At 38.6% G+C, this 18,959-nt stretch overlaps 1 pseudogene; it reads right to left on the reverse strand.

The window, feature by feature from the left end:
- Positions 1 to 4,954: 4,954 nt before the first annotated feature.
- The window catches only part of LOC149182926 (leucine-rich repeat extensin-like protein 2), a 31,612-nt pseudogene continuing 17,607 nt past the window's right edge, over positions 4,955 to 18,959 (reverse strand).

Here is an 18,959-nt window from a genome sequence, read left to right on the forward strand (position 1 = left end):
TCAGTAGACATTTTATGGATCTCCGCAAGGTGCTTTATCGTAAAAGAATTAAATCGAGCACTCCATATTTTTGCCTCTTTGTAGAGGGGCTTCAAATTGTTTGCGCAAACATTGTAGATGCCTTCCATGTGATTACAGATTAAATCTGAGTTTGTCAATACTGTTATGTAATTGACCCCATTGTGTTTTGCCTCTTTTAATCCTGCAACAAGTGTAATGTAGTATGCTTCGTTATTGGTTGTCTTTCCCTGCACTTCCCATATTCTATAAACCACATGATTTTTTGCCCCATTGTGAAGGACAAATTTTAAAGTTGCTCGACCTGGATTTGGGCAGCATGATACTTCAATGCACAGTGTCCACTTTTCCACCATTCTGTGAGCTTAGAAGCACTGCATAGTGACAACAACAAAATAGATTCATGTTAGAATATGAAATATGATAAAATATCCTGATTGAAATTGATTATTTTTATTCTACCTCAAGTTTGAATGCACATCCTTGAAAAATAACACAAAATCAAATATCAGTGATAAGACTTTGGGCATAAAGAGAGCATCTTTATTTTTCTATTAGCATAAAGAGTTAATAATGCACGCTCATGTTAATAATGCATGCATGGTCATGAAAATGAGTATGTAGCATGACAAGAAGAAATGACCCATTTAAGCCAAACCTTGTCATGCTATCTAGGATTCTAAGGATTTCAAAATATCATCTTTTAGTAAGATTGACTAAATAAATCCTGGAAAATGGTTTTTCTTGTTACACTTTCAAAAACATTGCTATATCTAGTGATTTTGATTGCAGTTGATTGTTAGTGGTTTCCAAAGCTACTCCTCACATCTTGAAAGAGGGATTGCATTGGGTGGAGGGTTCCAAATAGAGAGAACACTCCTATGCTTATCCAGATCTCCATCAACAAGAGGCAATATCCAGGGAAGTCAAATCATGTAGGCAAGACAAGTCCAAGAAGGAGAGATTGGACACCACTTATAGCTATGATGGATGTTGAACTTAATTATCAGAGCTATCCAATTGTTTAAAGTCCAATGAAACAAAACAATTTTTTTCTGATTCTGCTTCCATTGTTTTGATAGTCATTCAACTTCCATTGCCTTTGTACATAAGATGAGAGGGCCCAGTTTAGATTGTATTATAACATGAGAAGGCCCTGACACCGGATAATTAGCATTCAGATGAATTCAGACAATGTATAACATGATGTGATTGTTCAGTGATCAAAGAAGAGGAAGAGCAAACTGCTCTTCAGAACAGGCATAAAAGAGCAGCCTAGACTGTTCTACCATACTATGTACTAGACTAGACTATGAATGTCTAGACATCTTGGATGAGTTTATGATATATGTGACTATTGTTGCATATGTCTCTAGGTTGTTAGTTTTTATCAACCATGGTTTACTTTTAAAAAAATATAGAAAATATTACTATGGGTATGAAAGAAAGTTTTACATGCTTTTATGATGTTTGAAGCTTATGATTCTATGAAATTAATGTTAGATATTCTCATGCTAGAATAGTAGACTAACCCTTCTCAGTACAAGGCCCAATTATTGATTATCCTAACAGATTATTTCTTCTTCCCATGGTGCAGTTAGGCTGTCAATTAGCACTATTGGGCTAGTTTGTATTTCATGCCAATCCCATAACAACTTTCAGATTATCTGTATAAACAACATATAACTTATCTGAGCATTCCAAGTTTTGGAATGGCAGATGTCATTAATGATGAAGAGCAGTTTATTACATTATAAATAAGTAAATGAGCTAGCACAGTAGGTTAAGATGTGGTTGGTGAAAGCCATTAGGCATCTGCATCAGCTAACCTTTCATAAGAGCAGAGTGGAGAGGAACAGAATTAGGCATTCCACTTTTCACTAATCTAATATGTTTATTGGAGTCTGCAATAACTAAGATTTCATAAGATTGGAGTGAAGAGGAGAAGAGTTGGGCATTCCACTTTTCAATAAAAACAGAGTGGAGAGGAGAAGAGTTAGGCATTAGAAATACTCAACCATATTTTTGTTATACATAGTTTAAGTTTAAGTTCTTAATGTTGCTGCAACAACAAAAACTCTCCCAAATGTGTGCCCCCCCCGGATGTCTGTAAACAACACAAAAATTAATCATATAACCTACAAGCCAATGGCCCTTCTTGTGGAGCTTATCACTGGCAATAATTGATAGATATGCATTGCTTGTAAAGCCCAGTCTACGAAATTCTCTTGTTGTCAGTCTTTTTGTTGTAGCTAATGGGGTAAGGAGAAATTTAGTGAACCAGGTAGTGGATCCATTATGCCTGCATGATTTACTAATTCTCTCATAAAAAACTCATCTGAAAATTCACTATTACAGGTTACTGCAACATTGACTTTTGTTGTTGCCTGTGCATAAGCGGGTACTACTATTCTCATTGGAAATGATTTAAGAGAATGTGCCCAGAACCACTATGCAAAATATGAAACTGCTATAGCTATGGAATTCTTGAGTTGGTTCATGGTTTCACCATCATTTTTTTTTTACATTTTGGATGTTGGCAAAGAGGTAATATTTGGTGTGCCTTGTTGAAGAAGTCCATTCACACTTAACACCAGAAGTGTATGCAGCTTGATTTTTCCATGAGAATGAAGCTTTCTACATCAAGCCAATTACCTTTTCAGGGTAATAATGTCCACTAGAAGTTTTGATATGGAAGACATATTAGAGCTAAGCTAAAGGTTTCCTAGATTGTCTAGAGTCCATTTCTATATTAGCATGTTTTTTTAGGGATCGTGGACATATGTTGATATGCAATATTAAGGGCAGCCCCTTCAAGAACAACAAAAACATCCATATCATTGATTTAGATGCACCATACTTCCAATTGGAAATACCCAATCATGTTTTTGTCTATACATAGTTTAAGGTTTAAGTTCTTAATGTTGTTGCAACAAAAAACACTCTCCCAAATGTGTGCCCCCCCAGATGTCTGTAAACAACACAAAAATTAACCATATAACCTACAAGCCAATGGCCCTTCTTGTGGAGCTTATCACTAGCAATAATTGATGGATATGCATTGCTTGTAAAGCCCAGTCTATGAAATTATCTTATTTTCAGTCTTTTTGTTGTAGTTGATGGGGTAAGGAGAAATTTATTGAACCAGGCAGTGGATCCATTATGCTTGCAGGATTTACTAATTCTCTCATAAAAACTCATCTGAAAATTCACTATTGCAGGTTACTGCAACATTGACTCTTGCTGCTACTTGTGCATAAGCGGGTACTACTATTCTCATTGGAAATGATTTAAGAGAATGTGCCCAAAACTCATCCATGCAAATTCATGGAGACTTTTAGGGTATGTGGACTTATATGAATCTTACAAGAACAAGTCAAGAGTGAGAAAATTAGTGGGCATTAAAATTTCTATTTTTGCAAAGTTATGAGTTCCTGACTTTGAACTCAACTACTATCTAAGAAGCAGACCGTAGTGCAAGAGAGGATTGGCAAAAGAGATATAAGAATGTAGAACAAGAATAGAAGGACCAAAACTTAATTGATAAGACATTAGAGCAGGCAGCATTTCACATGCATTTGTTTTCAAAGCCTACAAGTTGTACGCTAGTTTGCAAAAGCAACTCTGGGATTATTTCTGCAAACAAAGCCCTTCATTATTTCTAATTATGGTTAAATACCTACTAGTCACTTCTATCAAATTGGTTAGGCAGAGATTAATGATGCATTTAATACTTTGCTTGTTTTGATCTGTTTTGGAATTATTCCTATTATACCTAGAGTGAGGAAATAGGCATGGAATTGGGATGTTTGAAATGGGGTGGGTTTTGAAGTGCCACTTTCAAAATTTCAGAAATGGGAAATTGCATGTGTTATCATGTTCTCCAAAAGAGAAACAGGTTGATTTCCCTGGAAAATAAATAAACTGCTTTAGTGTCGAAGAAGATGTTAGAACCCCCAACCAAACTAACATAAATAGAACTTAGGCAAGGAGTTATAATAATATTATTTGCGTACCTAGTCATGAACGAAATTTGCCCTAATTATCATGCCCTGAGTCTGTTCCTGTCCTTGAAGAATTTGTTGAAAAGGTTCACAGTAAGGATAACTTAGAAAATATTTGTTGAATGTAACGTGTTGATAGCAATCTGTTGTGATTGATGAGAAGGGGCAATGAAATGAAATCAATATGATCTTAATTGTCAATGAAGAAAGGTCATTTGGATTAGATTATTACATAATTTTTCATCTATCTTGGTAGTTTCTAGGTGGAAAAATTGGAGGAATTATCTTCAGGACCCATTTTAGTGGCATGTCCTGATTTGGAGAAAGATGCAAGTGGATATGCTATTGGAGTGGTCTTGATGGCAGGGGGTAAGTTGGTATGCTACAATAATATATGTGAGGCTCAAAACCTTGAGAGAAATCAATTTTATGGGCTCGAATATCAAGATCAAAATCCATGATAAGCCTGGATTAGCAAGAGAAATAGAAGCTCTGATAAGCCACTGTGATACCCTCGGATAGTCCTAATCAAGCTTGGACTATGGAATTGTAGAAATGTGACATATCTCACACAGTGGAAAGTATATAAGCTCATATGTTAACCTCAATTCATGTGATCAGTTTCCTATTGAAGAGCTTAGATTTGTTGTGAAGACTAGAGACTCGTTGAAACTCAGACTAATCAGTTTCCTTTACATAAGTTGTTCCAAAAATTTGAATATCTAATTGAGTTCTATATCAAAATATTTCATCATCAGTTGACATGTTATAGATCACCATCCAAATAAGATCAGAAGTTTAAAATGTAAAAAGACCTTAAGGAAACTAGATGCCCCTCAGTAAATTCATCTAAAACAAGAAAAATTTGAGCCAAATGCAAAGCTTCCTTAGTGAATTGGAAAAATTGTTCAATTCTTTAAATATAAGTAAAACTAATCATCTGATAATGACCAGAGGTATCCTCCAAATGTATTCCCAACTCTAAATACTGTCAAGTTCTTCAGCTTCCCGATTTCAGGAGGTAGGCAGGCCGTGAGATTGTTGTTGAGCACGATGATCTCGTTCAGAGTCCTAGCCATCTTACCAATGCTAGAGGGAAAGCATCCCCTCAAGTTATTGTTGGCAAAGATGACAACAGAGACTGGAGAGTTCCCAGATTGGGCGGGATCTCGAAATGGAACCTATTGTTGTTGACAAATATGGCATCCAGGTCCTTGTCGAAGAGCTGGGAAGGCAACCCACCTTCAAACTCATTGAACCTGATGTCCAAATACTTCAACATAGGCAACGATAGGACCACCTTACGAAATGGCCCAACAAATTTGTTTTTGTTGATATCTAGCTCGAATAACAACCTCAGCTTACTGAAACTGTGAGGCACAATGCCACAGAACCTGTTGGTGTTGATATGAAACAATGCAAGATCTGTAAGAAGCCCAAGCTCCTCAAGAAGATAACCAGCAATATCTGCATGATTCAGATCAATCCCAGCCACAACAATGATCCGAGAATCATTCAAAGCAGGCGCGCAGAAGATGCCATTGTAGCTGCAAACATTGGCTCCCACCCAACTTCCAGCCACATTAGAAGGATCGCTAAAAATAGCAGCCTTCCATGCCTGTAGAGCAATGTAGGCATTCCTGAGACTCGGATTTGGAAAATTCAAACTGGGGTCGACCTAAACCATAGCCCCCAATAACTCCAAATCATCACGTTCTAAGGCTAACAGCTTCTTGTGTATGATCTCCAAATCAGATAACAATCCCTCCCACCATGGGCAGTCGAGGTTGAATATTGTGATCTCAATACGAACAAGAGCAATAGACCCAAATGCCAAGAAACCTGACCAACAGTGGCAAGAGCTAACCAACCTGCTATCGGGCCATGCAGCAAATGGAGTTTTGGGCGCAAGCGTTGGTTTGAAAATGCACCAGCACAGAGGGTGCCAACTCAGAGGTGGTGGGTAACCCGTTCCTGGAAACATTTGTCGTTGAGCTCCCAGAGAAACGATGGATGGCATGGGCATGTATGTATGGTGAGGCCGCTATCAGGTGCATTAATGGCCCGATAGCAGGCTGGTTAGCTCTTGCCTAACCTCCATACCTAATTTTTTTATAAAATAAAGTTGAGGCGATTTGTAACAATGTACTATGATACAAAATATTTTCCCAATAAAAATATAAAACCCCTTAATTTAGCCCAAGGGCGAAAATTCGCCCCTAAAATTTTCCATGCTTGTTGCATTTCTTAATAGTGATTAAAGAGGTGGAGGTAGGTGGGGCTACCTCCGGTATCTTGTATAATGAATTATGACAGCATGAGGCCTTGACTCAAACATAGCATGTCACCTCCACAAGTATGGTTGGCCTAATAATACATCACAAACATCCAGAGGTGCAACATCACACAATACCTTGTCTATGAAGGGTTTGATGCTGTAGGGAAGGCGGCACTGCTGGTGAACTCTAAGATCTCATCCTTGGTGAAGCCACCCGATACTATACAGCTACAGATGTGGCATAGTCGGTAGGCCCAACCGCTTCATGACCTCTGCTGAAATGAGGTTATTTTGGCTCCCACTGTCAACAATGAATTGCAGCGGTGAACCCTTCACCCACATCTATGAGTGGAAAATACGCTCCCCCTCTTTTGGATCTTTGGGCTCATTCTTATGGACCTTGGAGGTGGCAATAGTGGAACTGGGCTCTGCATCAATGATTTTCTTCCCTTTACCATTCCCCTTGTCGAGTACTAACTAAGGGTCGAAACATGCATATGATTCTGAAGCCTTCAACTTGGCCACCAGCGACTACTTGGTCCAACACTCACTTTTGTTGTGAGTGGGGCTCTTATGGAACTCACGCCACTTTCTTGTGTCCTTCTTCGACTTCGTGGTGTTGTTATTTTCTTGTGGCTTCAACAGGTTGCCTTGGGTCACCCTGCCTTGGCTTTGTCCTTTGTTCTTTGAATTCACAGATCCAAAGTCTCGCTTCTTGTGTTTAAACTTCTACTTGATTTTGACAACGTATCAATACGTCGTGCCAAGCGAAGAGATGTTCAGGAACTCCATCTCTTCCTAGATGTATCTGTGTAGGCAGTCATGGTATTTGAGTACCAAATGTAGCTCAAATTCCTTGATACCCAACTGTGTGCAAAGGGTATGAAAAATGTTTGTGAACTCTAGCACATCTTGGTCCCTTCCCTATCGCAGTGTGGTCCACTTTATATATTTATCCTCATAGCTTTTGATAGGGTAGTTCTACTCCTTGATGGAATCTTGGAATGAATTCCAAGTGGGTGTGGTTAAAAATAGTGAGCCCATACTTTCATACTTCTACTCGCAATAGGTTTCCCACCAGTCCTTGACATAGGGGGCTGCTTTGAGAAGAACGAAAATAATCTTTTCCCGACTCGAAAAATCATGAACAGAAAAATACCCTTCTAATAGATTTAACCATTTATCTCCGGAATCTGTGTCTATTTTACCCTCGAATATGGTGATTTCAAAATTAACTTGTACCTTAAACGGTGTGACGTTTCCAGAGTAGCTGTTAGAAGCTGATGCATCGCCTCTGGGTAGTTGCTGAAGGATCTGGGCAAAGTTGTCCATCATGACATTCCTTGGTCACTCAAGGGCTTCTTTGAGGAAGATTTTGATGGGCTCTCCTACCCCCTCGTCTTTCTTTTCATCCTCCATGGGAGGTCGTCGGGATTTGCGAGGTTGGTCTTGCAAAGGTTCGACCAGTTCAAGCCCTAACTCCTTATATCCCGACCTCGTTGGGGACATGCAAAGAAAAACAAAGAAAGAGTAGACCGCTCTAATACCACTAATATGGATTTAAATAGGAACGCAACAAATTACAGAAATAACCATAAACACATAGATGCAACGGAAATAATACTTCATTTCATTAATGTAAAGTACTAAAATATGCTTACAAACAGAAATGGAAATAAACCAGCTAGGGCGATGGTAGCTTATCTCTGAGAAGAGATGTGTTGGCTACATGCCTTTGAACTACATTACAACGAGGCTCAAAGGCATATTTATTGTTTAGAAACAATGGATAACCCTAAACATCCAAAAACCTAACACTAGAAGATGAAACACCAAACTATGGGCCCCATTTGGGTAAACTGGTACATCAACTTCCCAAGGTCGTAACATTGGCATGCGATCTCCATTTGACGTGTACAATAGCTCATTAGAAAGATCCATCCAAGCACTACAACTTTGGGAAGAGCAACATTGGTCCATTAATGGATGTTGCTCCTAGATTTCTCAAAAAACGTTGTTTATGGCCTCAAAACGGCTCCAAAAGTTCAGGACCCGAAAAACTACTAAAAATAGTAAAATGTGCTACAATTTAGGAAACCGAAAAACTGAAAGAGACAGTTGTGGGGGTCAAATTGGGATATGTGGGTGGCCACCAACATCCACCTAGATCATCAGTACCATTCCCAGCCGAACAACTAGCCATTTTACCCATATACTCCTCCACAGCCTCAGTGGAATGCACCACCCCAGGGGAGGAGGCCCCCATACAACAATGCTCCAACTTTATTGCCTTCACCTCCTACACAACCACAATTTTTACACCCTACTCCACCTAAACAACCTCAGATGCATTCCCAACCAAATTCAAACCCGAACAACAAACAAGCACAACAACTATACAATGGAGAGACATCCTACCCTGCTTATGTTGTGGAAATTCAAGAAATTAACCTGAGGTCTGGGAGAGTACTCCTAGACATCCAAACTCCATATCCACTAAGGGAGAGTGACTGGGAAAGAGAGGAAAGTATGCCTAGAGTGAATCCACCAACCTTTCTTGAAAGATTAACTCATCCAGTCCAACCTACCCCAGAAGAAAATGAACTTCTGGGTGAACTAAAATTCTATGTGTCAAAATTCCACTTCTCTAGGCCATTAAGGATGTACCTATTTACAAAAAACTAATTAAAGATAAGTTTTTCAAACATCCATGGAGGTGAAAAAGAGACACCCCTACCATTAATTTCATTAGACAATTGTCTGACTTAATGCTGGGGCAGGTAATTTGCCCAAAGTATTTAGACCTTGAAAGCCCTGTAGTAGATGTGCACATCAATGGTACCATTGTCCCACACACCTTGATTTATCTTTGGGCTACCATTAATGTAATGACTAAGGACACCATGCTCAAGCTAAATCTCCAGTGTTCATTAAGAAAGACCACAATAGTCTTGCAACTTGCAAACCGTTCCATAGTAGCCCCTGAGGGGATTGTTGAGGATGTGATGGTCTCCATTGACTTTTGGGAGTACCTTGCCGACTTCCTAGTTCTCCATCCTAAGGCCAAGCTTAATCGTTATCCTCTCTTACTTGGGAGGCCTTGGTTAGCCACTGTCAATGCCCACATCAGCTGCAGAGCTGGAAACATGACTATCAAAAATGGGCATCTATCCAAGTAGTTGATCTTGTACCCTCTTGCTTAGCCATATTTAGAGCATGATTTACCTTTATGGCTAGAAGAGGAGGAAGAAGATGAAGTTTACTCAGCCCAACTCTATACCCTAGAAACTGCCATGGGAGGAGGATAGCCTGATGAAGATGATTTGATTGAAAACATCCTCCAAAATCCAACTCCCAACACCTTTTCCTTAGAGGAAGTTGTAAAAGAAACCAAGAGCAACCATCAGATTGATCTACACTTAGCTTATTCAAACCCTACTCGTGTCAAGAAAATAGAATTCAGCCCTGAAATAACTTTGAAAATCAACCCCTCTCTCTGTACAGTAAGAAGAAGATTTGTGCAACATGCTAAGGGAACATTTGGATGCCTTTTCTTGGAGTTACAAAGAAATGAAGGGAGTGCACCCCTATGTGTGTACTCACCACATTTATATCAAATAAGGTTGCAAACCAGTCTGACAAATCCAAAGGAGAATGAATCCATCTCTCAAGGATATAGCGAAAGAAGAATTGTAAAATCTACTGGATGCAGGATTCATTTACCCTATCTCGAACAGTGAGTGGGTTTCTCCTTTGGTGTTGGTTCCAAAGAAAAATGGGAAGTGGAGGATTTGTGTTGATTACAGAGAATTAAACAAAGCAACAAAGAAGGACCATTTCCCTCTACCTTTCATTGACCAAGTGTTAGATGGCCTGGCAGGGAAAAAGTTCTTCTCTTTCTTAGATGGGTTCAGTGGATACAATCAAATCCAGATTAACCCAGAGGACCATGATAAAAACACCTTCACCTGTCCTTGGGGTACTTTCACTTATAGGGTCCTTCCTTTTGGCCTATGTAATGCCCCTACCACTTTCCAGAGGGTAGTCCTAAGTATCTTTGCCGAGCTAGTCCATGATGCAGTGGAAATTTATATGGATGACTTTACACCCTATGGGTGTGATTTCGAGGAGGCTCTCTCCAACTTGGGTAAAGTCCTGAACAAATGCATTGAAATAAACCTATCCCTTAGTCTCGAAAAAATTGAATTCTTGATGATTGTTGGGACTATTCTAGGTCACTCAATATCCCAGAAGGGACTGCAGGTAGACCCAAATAAGATAGCCATCATCCAAAGGGTCCTAGCACCGCAAAAACATATAGATGTCAGATTTTTTCTAGGTTTAGCTGGATACTATAGGAGATTTATAAATGACTTCAGCATGTTAGCTTCTCCTTTATTTGGATTATTGGCCAAGGACTTTGAATTTGTATGTTTAGAAAGCTATCAAGAAGCCTTGGACACCCTAAAGGACAAGTTGACTACTGCACCTATTCTTCGAGGCCCAAATTGGGCTCTTCCTTTCCATATACATACCAATGCCTCTCACAAATCCATAGGAGCAACTCTAGGCCAGATAGATGACAAGCTACCTTATGCCATTTACTTCATCTGTAAGAATCTGTCAAAAGCTTAACTAAAATACACAGTGATTGAAAAAGAGCTCCTAGATGTTGTGCATTCATTGAATAAATTTAGGCATTACATTACTTCTTACCAAACATTTGTGCATACTAACCATGTTGCAATTAAATACTTGATGAATAAACCTGATGTAATTGCCTAGATTATTAGATGGTTACTTTTATTGCAACAGTTTGATTTAACTATTATTGATAAACTTGGAAAGGAGAATGTTGCTTCATATTTTTTATCCAGATTGACTTTGCATGTAGGGGAGGAAGGAATGGTTGATGACTAGTTACCATATGAACACTTATTCACCATTTCATTCCTCTCTCCATGGTTTGATGACATAGAAAATTAATTGGTGTCTACACAATTTCCACCAAATTTGGCCTCCAAGGAAAAGAGCAAGATTGTAAGGAAAAGCGCCCCATTCACTTGGATTGGGGGAAACCTCTTCAAACTAGGCCCGAATCAAATTTTGAGAAGATGTGTTAGGGAGGAGGAAGTCTTTGACATCCTTCTGACCTATCATGATGGGCCTTGTGGAGGTCACTTTGCAGCCAAAAGAACAACATTCAAGGTACTACAAGTTGGTTATTACTGGCCCACTCTTCACCAAGATGTGAGGAGGTATACTAGTCAGTGTGATTGGTGCCAAAGGATGGGGAAACCTACCCCAAGGGATGAAATGCCTCTGCAACCTCAAGTGACTTTCGAGCCATTTGACAAGTGAGGCATGGATTTCATTGGACCCATTGACCCTCCATCTAGGCAAAAGCAGTACATCATTGTGTGCATTGACTATTTAACCAAGTGGGCTGAAGCCAAGGCCATCAAAGCAGCAATAGAAGAAAAAGTGGTTGAATTCTTAAGGGAAAATGTATTTTATAAGTTTGGGTACCCTAGAGAATTGGTCACTGATCAAGGCAGTCAATTTACATCTCACATGATTGAGAATTTGTTAAGCTAGCACAAGATCAAGCACAGAACATCCACTCCTTACCACCCACAAGCTAATGGGAAAGTGGAGGTAACCAACAGAGCGCTAGAAGGCATTCTGACCAAAGTCATTAGAAACAATAGAAAGTATAGGGCAGATAGATTAGTTGAGGCCACTTGGGCCTACAATACCACCTCGAAGACCACCACTGGGTTTACTCCTTATGAGCTGGTCTATGGGAAGAAAGCCCTGTTGTCCATTGAATTTGAATACAACTCCTTAAGAATGGTAACACAAGTAGATCTAGATCTCACATGGGCACAACAAGAAAGATTGCTTCAGCTGAATGGGTTAGATGAGTTTAGGATGTAGGCCCTCCTACACACAGAGGTGACTCAAGCTCAAAGGAAAATTTGGCATGACAAGAATATAAAGGACAAGTAGTTTCAAGAAGGTGATTGGGCTTTGTTGTATGATTCCAGGTACAAGGATTTTAAAGGAAAGTTAAGGACTAGATGGTTAGGGCCTTATTTCATAGAAAAATGTCATGATAATGGTTCGGTACAGATAAGAACTATTGATGCAAAGGCTATCCCTTTACTTGTCAATGAATATAGTTTGAAGGTCTATAAGAAGCCCTTGTCAAAGCAAGAATTCATCAATGGCATCAAAAATAAAATGTTGGTGATGGAGCAAGTCTCAACTTCCACCCCATCAAGTCCCTGAAAAAAGAGGAAAAAGAAAAAATAAAACAAAAATAAATAAAGAGACTCAAGTGAAAACCTCCATGAGGCACCTGAGTCCCATTGTTGGGTTGAAAACCTCTTGAGGCGGCCCAATGATGTTGAAAAAAAAGGGAACTTTGGGTGAAAACCTCTTCTAAGGCACCCAGGGCAGGGAACTAGGATGAGAACCTCCTTGGAGGCAGAGTAGTTTTTTTCTAGGAAAAAAAAAAAAATGTAAAAAGAGAAAAAGGTAAAAAAAAATTGGAAATGTTGTTTGCAGGTCAACAAAAGGAAGATAAGAATAGCTTGAGAGGAATAGAATGACCTACCAAATCCATATTTCAATCCCTCCATCTCAAATTCTCCATCATTTCATCCATTCTTCCATTTATGACCTCCTCAAGCTCAGTTTACACAAGCTCTATGTTTTCTACAGGATTCCCTGTAATCCTACAGGATTCCCTGTCAACCAACAGGAATTTCCTGTAGCAATTATAGTGGCCTTGAAAATCCCAAGAAAATTGGTCATTCAGGAAGGGGATGACAAGCTTAGGTCTAAGAAAAATAAAATAAAAATAAACCATTCACTCCTCCACATCATCGCCATGCCTGTCATCACCATGTCAGCCCTGCCTCCATCCAACAAATCAATTCAAAATACAGTCTACAAAAGAAAAATAAAAAAACAACAAATAGAAGAGGGAGAGAAGAAGAAAAGAGGGACAATACCTGAAGACCACAACCCTCACCTACCATTCCCTACAACCCTTCTCCACTCATGTCAACAACCCTCATGCTCTAGAAGTAAGGAAAAGGATGAAAGTTTAGGGGACAGGCAGCTACAAGAGATCCTGTAGGAAATCTTGTAGCAGCCTATCCCACAAAGGAAACTTCATAGGTTTGCAACCATCTTCAACACAAAGATTCCAAGGTTGAGGCAACTCCTCCAGAGCTCAGCAACAACAACAATATCACCAACATCACTCTCCAACACCTGCACATCAAAAGAAATAAGCATCAAAAGAGGCCAATACACAAAAGAATATGCATCAAAAACATAGCACAGAGACATCACTCAATAGCATGCATCATCATCAAAGCATCTTACCCATAAGTATGTCATCTTACTCATGCTCTCTCGTTAGTACGATATGATCAAAAGTGTAGGATTATGTGAGAGTTGGTTTTATAAGCAAAGGTGTTCAGTTAACTTGGCCACCTTTAGCCAATCGATGAGGAGAAAACATATAGACCACTCCACATGTGGAAGAAGTCAAATCAGAAGAAAAAGGAGATAAGGCAAAAATGGTTAAGTTATGGACGAACTATTGGCATTATGATACAACTGTTGTCCTTGATGGCAACTCACATAGATGACAGTTCACAGTGCAATAAGTTAACTTACAGATCAGACTCCAGAGATTGAAGAAAGAGAGTGGTTAAAGAAGTATATGTTGGTTCACTTTGTCCAAGCAGCGTATACACGTGGGTTAATAGAACAAAAGGAGTGTATACGTATACACACACTCCCATAGGAAGAAAAGCGCGTACATTTTGGAAAACCAAGGTTTTGGTCTGAGGTATTTGGTCCATGGTATTGACCCTAGGTATTTGGTTCGAGGTATTTGGTCAATGGTATTGACCCTAGGTATTTGGTCCTAAATGGTTTTGGTCCAAGGTATTGAGAAAGGCCTAAAACTATATAAGGAGGAGAATATCATTAGGCCAAGGTGTGCAAGTAATGAATATCTTATAAAGAGAGAGATCGAAAGCAAATATGCATGTTATGGGTTTATGGTGTTTTGCTTCATCTGAACTAAGGATGAACCTTAGCGGTTGACGAGGGATGAGATCTAATAATGGATATGGATCTGAAATGAATTATTATTATATGGTTTAATCATGCATAGTCTAGATCTAAATGCTAACACGTGATTTACACTAAAAATGTTCTGATCTGGGTATGACTGAAGTCTGAAATGGTTGTGATGTTTGAAGTTAGCATTTGCAGCTCTGTACAATTTTTCACTTTCGTAAAAGTGCGTATACACGTTGGTTTGGTATATCAAAGTAGCATATACATTATGAAATATGATATTTGAAGTTGCAGTTGGTTCTGGTTGTTATTGCAGAGTTATGGGTTCTGCTCTATGTTTTGGTGACTATATTCTAGTGACAGTGTTCTGAATGTTCAGATCGATTGATGACAGGTTTTAAGTGATTGGTTGTATAGAATTGGTGATTGTTTGAGCTTCAATGTTGCTGATGGGTACAATATGAAAATTGGATGAAACGTGGCCTTCACATTGTGGTGTTGTGTTCCAGGAGTATCCAGTCTGAAAATTTATGAAACGTGGTCCCTGGAGGAAGAGAGAAGGTCATAGCATTTTGTAGGTCGGAAAGGAAAACAGCAATCCCCCATAGATCCAGTAGAAAGGAAAACATATGAAATCAATGCCAAAGTTGTCAACGCCTTATTTGGAAGTCTATCAGAATCAAAATTCATCAAAGTCATGCAACTCAACACTGCCAATGAAATATGAGACAAAATCATTCAGAGCTATGAAGGTGACTCCCAAGTAAAACATGCTAAACTAAAAACTCTCAGAATCCAGTATGAAACTCTCAGGATGCATATTGATGAAAGCATTTCTAGTTATTTCTTGCGAGTAGATGGGATTGTAAATAATATGAGAAATTTTGGCAAAGAAATAAAGGAAGCCACTTTAGTTAAGAAAATTTTGTGATCCTTGTATCCTAAATTTGAGTCAAAAGTGTCTGCTATAGAAGAAAAACAAGATCTACAAACTATTTCTGTGACTCAACTCCATGGAATCCTAACTTCCTTTGAAATGAGAAAAGGAGGTCCATTAGATCTGAGAGAAACTACTTTTAAACCATCAGCAAAGGGAAAATAAAAGGAAGAGCACAATGAATCAGGACAAATTTCAGAAGAAGAAGAAGAGGTAAATTTTTTCAAGAAGCTTCAATGGGGTTTCAGAAGATTCAGAGGCAAGCTACCATTCAAATGCTTTGCTTGTGGTAGAGTTGGTTATTATGCTGCTAGATGACCTCATGTCAAAGGAAAGATGTTTGCATACGGTAATATAAGTTATTATACTCATGATGATAGTGATGGCTTGTCCAGTAGTGATGAATATGATCAAGAAATTAAACTACTCATGGTGTATTAAAATGATGCCTTAGAAAAGGAAGATTTCCTTAAAGAAATCAATCAACTCAAAATCAGTTTGGCAGAAAAGGATACAATCATAAACATAGTGACACATCAACTCAAGGAGAAAGACAAACATAATGAAGTGTTAGAATGTGAAGTAGTAAGTCTAAGAAAAGAACTTGAAAAGACAAAGACTCTGAATCTTAGATTTGCTAAAGGACCAGAAATGTTAGATGAAATCATCAAAGTTCAACATTCACCTATTATAAAGACTTGTCTTGGTTTTCATGAAGGTGAATCTAGCTCATAAGATGAGGTAAGGAACTCCAATGAAAAATCTAAAATGCTCAACAAGGAGATAAAAGGTCAACCCCATCAACAACCAAGGAAAGAAATTTTTCAAAGAAAATCTTTTACTCCTGACTGTGGAAGTGATAGTCGACTATTTCCTTCGATGAATAATGTTGAATGTTTTATATGTCTTAATTTTGGACATGTTGCAGCCAGATGCAGAAGTAGAATGGTTCAAGATCGTCTGACAGAAAGATCATCAGTTTCCAGGTACTTTTTAAGGGATATTGTTTTTCTTGCAATATGTTTGGTCACAAAGCCATTGACTGCTATAGAAGGAATATGAAACATGTAAGATGTTATGCATGTAACAAATTTGGACATATAGCAAAGTAATGCAAGAGAAAATTTCGAGCACCATACCAAAAGGAGCAAACATCATCACAATCCAAGAAGGAGGAATTGTTGTTAGAAATATGTGACATAGCTCAGTTTACAAACATAACAGACCCGAGCGAAGCTAAAAGTATAAAACTTCAGTATTCCAATTCTCATATGCAGTTATTATGAAGATAAGTCATGTATATACATGAGTTAGAAGTTGCACAGTTGCGTATATGGTGTTTTGAAGAAAAAGCAGTAGGACAGACTCAGGAAAAGGGGTCTACTATGGTTCAGTCAATTATCAATTATCTATTCTATTCTGATTGATGATGGTTATAGTTTGTTGATGATATGAGGAAGTGTTTTTGGCCCTCATAAATTGTTAATAAGTTGATGAATAATTGGTTGATGAAGATGCTTTGATGATTCTTACTAACAAATGCAATGATCAGATTTGATAGTAAACAGGTGGCACAGGTTTAGGGGGAGCATATGTTTCTAATAATGCATTGTTGGAATTATAATAGAAGACCTTGATACATGAAGATGCTTATATTTCTTGATCCACATAGTTGTTTGATTCAGGTGACTCTTTTGATGATGGACATATACAAGCTGTTGATCTTGATGATGCTAACAGATGCTGATGGTGGAGATCATGTATGGTGTATAATAGTTGCCAATGACTATCATGATCTTGTTTAGATTTTTGTTCCTTGTTATAAATGTCATGTAAAGGTCATGAAAAAGACCTAATTTGTAACCCCACTATGCATGGGAAGGATGATGTAATAATTTCTATTTCAGTCACGTATAAACATTTGGTATATCCCCACTTTGTTGGGTGGATGAGTCACAATTGGTGTATCCCCACTTGGTTGGGAGATTGATTTATGTATGAGTCATTGGTTATAGGAAGGTCATACCCACTTAGTTGAGTTATAGAGTCATATTATTCGTTTGGAAAATATTTTTGCAGTCTCTGCATGTGCTCACGGGGAGCATGGACAGTTTAGTGCATCTCAGCATGTAGAAAGAGGGAGAAAATCTTGGTCCGCCCTTTGCCCTTGATGTCAAAGGGGGAGAGTATCTTGGTGTTGTGGTTTCCATCAAGTCCAAAGGGGGAGATTTTTGGCATTGTGATACAACTATTGTCCTTGATGGAAACTCACACAGATGACAGTTCACAGTGCAACAGGTTAACTTACAGATCAAACTCCAGAGATTGAAGAAAGAGAATGGTTAAAGAAGTATTATGATGGTTCACTTTGTCCAAGCATCATATACACGCGGGTTAACAGAACAAAAGGAGCATATATGTATACACATGCTCCCACAGGAAGAAAAGCGCGTACATGTTGGAAAACCAAGGTTTTGGTCCAAGGTATTTGGTCCATGGTATGGACCCCAAGTATTTGGTATGAGGTATTTGGTCCATGGTATTGACCCTAGGTATTTGGTCCAAGGTATTGGTCCTAAATGGTTCTGGTCCAAGGTATTGAGAAAGGCCTAAAACTATATAATGAGGAGAAGATCATTAGGCCAAGGTGTGCAAGTAATGAATATCTTATGAAGAGAGAGTTCAAAAGAAAATATGCATGTTATGGGTTTATGGTGTTTTGCTTGATCTGAACTAAGGATGAACCTTAGTGGTTGATGACAGGTGAGATCTAATGATGGATAGGGATCTAAAATGAATTATTATTATATGGTTTGATCATGCATAATCTAGATCTAAATGTTAACGGGTGATTTACACTGAAAATGTTCTGATTTGGGTATGACTAAAGTCTGAAATAGTTATGATGTTTGAAGTTAGCATTTGCAAATCTATACACTTTTTCTCTTTGGTAAAAGAGCGTATACACACTAGTTCGATATATCAAAGTAGTGTATACATTATGAAATATGATATTTGAAGTTGCAGTTGGTTCTAGTTGTTATTGCATAGATCTGGGTTCTGCTTTGTGTTCTGGTGACTGTATTATGGTGACAGTGTTCTGAATGTTCAAATTGACTAATGACGGGTTGTCAGTGAATGGTTGCATAGAAGTGGTGATTGTTTGAGCTTCAATGTTGCTGATGGGTACAGCATGAAAATTGGATGAAACATGGTCTTCAGATTGTGGTGTTGTGTTCCGGGAGTATCTAGTCTAAAAATTTATGAAATGTGGTCCTTAGAGGAAGAGAGAAGGTCGTAGTCTTCTGTAGGTCAGCACCTATGTACTGGTAAACGTATTGACCAGTACAAGAGCCAAGTGGTTGGAGCTCCCTTCCAGTGGTAGCTGGAAAACGAGTGAAGGTTAGAGCCTTCTGTAGGCCGGTGCATATGTACTAGTAAATGGATCGACTAGTACAAGAGCTAGGGGGTTGTAGCTCCCTTCCAGTAGCAGCTGGAGAATGAGAGAAGGTTGTAGCCTTTTGCAGGTGGGTGTCTACGTACTGGTATGAGTCTGCACTAGTACAAGATTGTAAATAGTTCTTTCTTATATTAAAATAAGACAGCAGCAGAT

Source organism: Pinus tabuliformis, chromosome 3_2 (assembly GCF_031772625.1).
Source record: "Pinus tabuliformis cultivar Carrire ecotype Pingquan chromosome 3_2, CPIR1, whole genome shotgun sequence".
Classification (NCBI taxonomy): Eukaryota; Viridiplantae; Streptophyta; class Pinopsida; order Pinales; family Pinaceae; genus Pinus; species Pinus tabuliformis.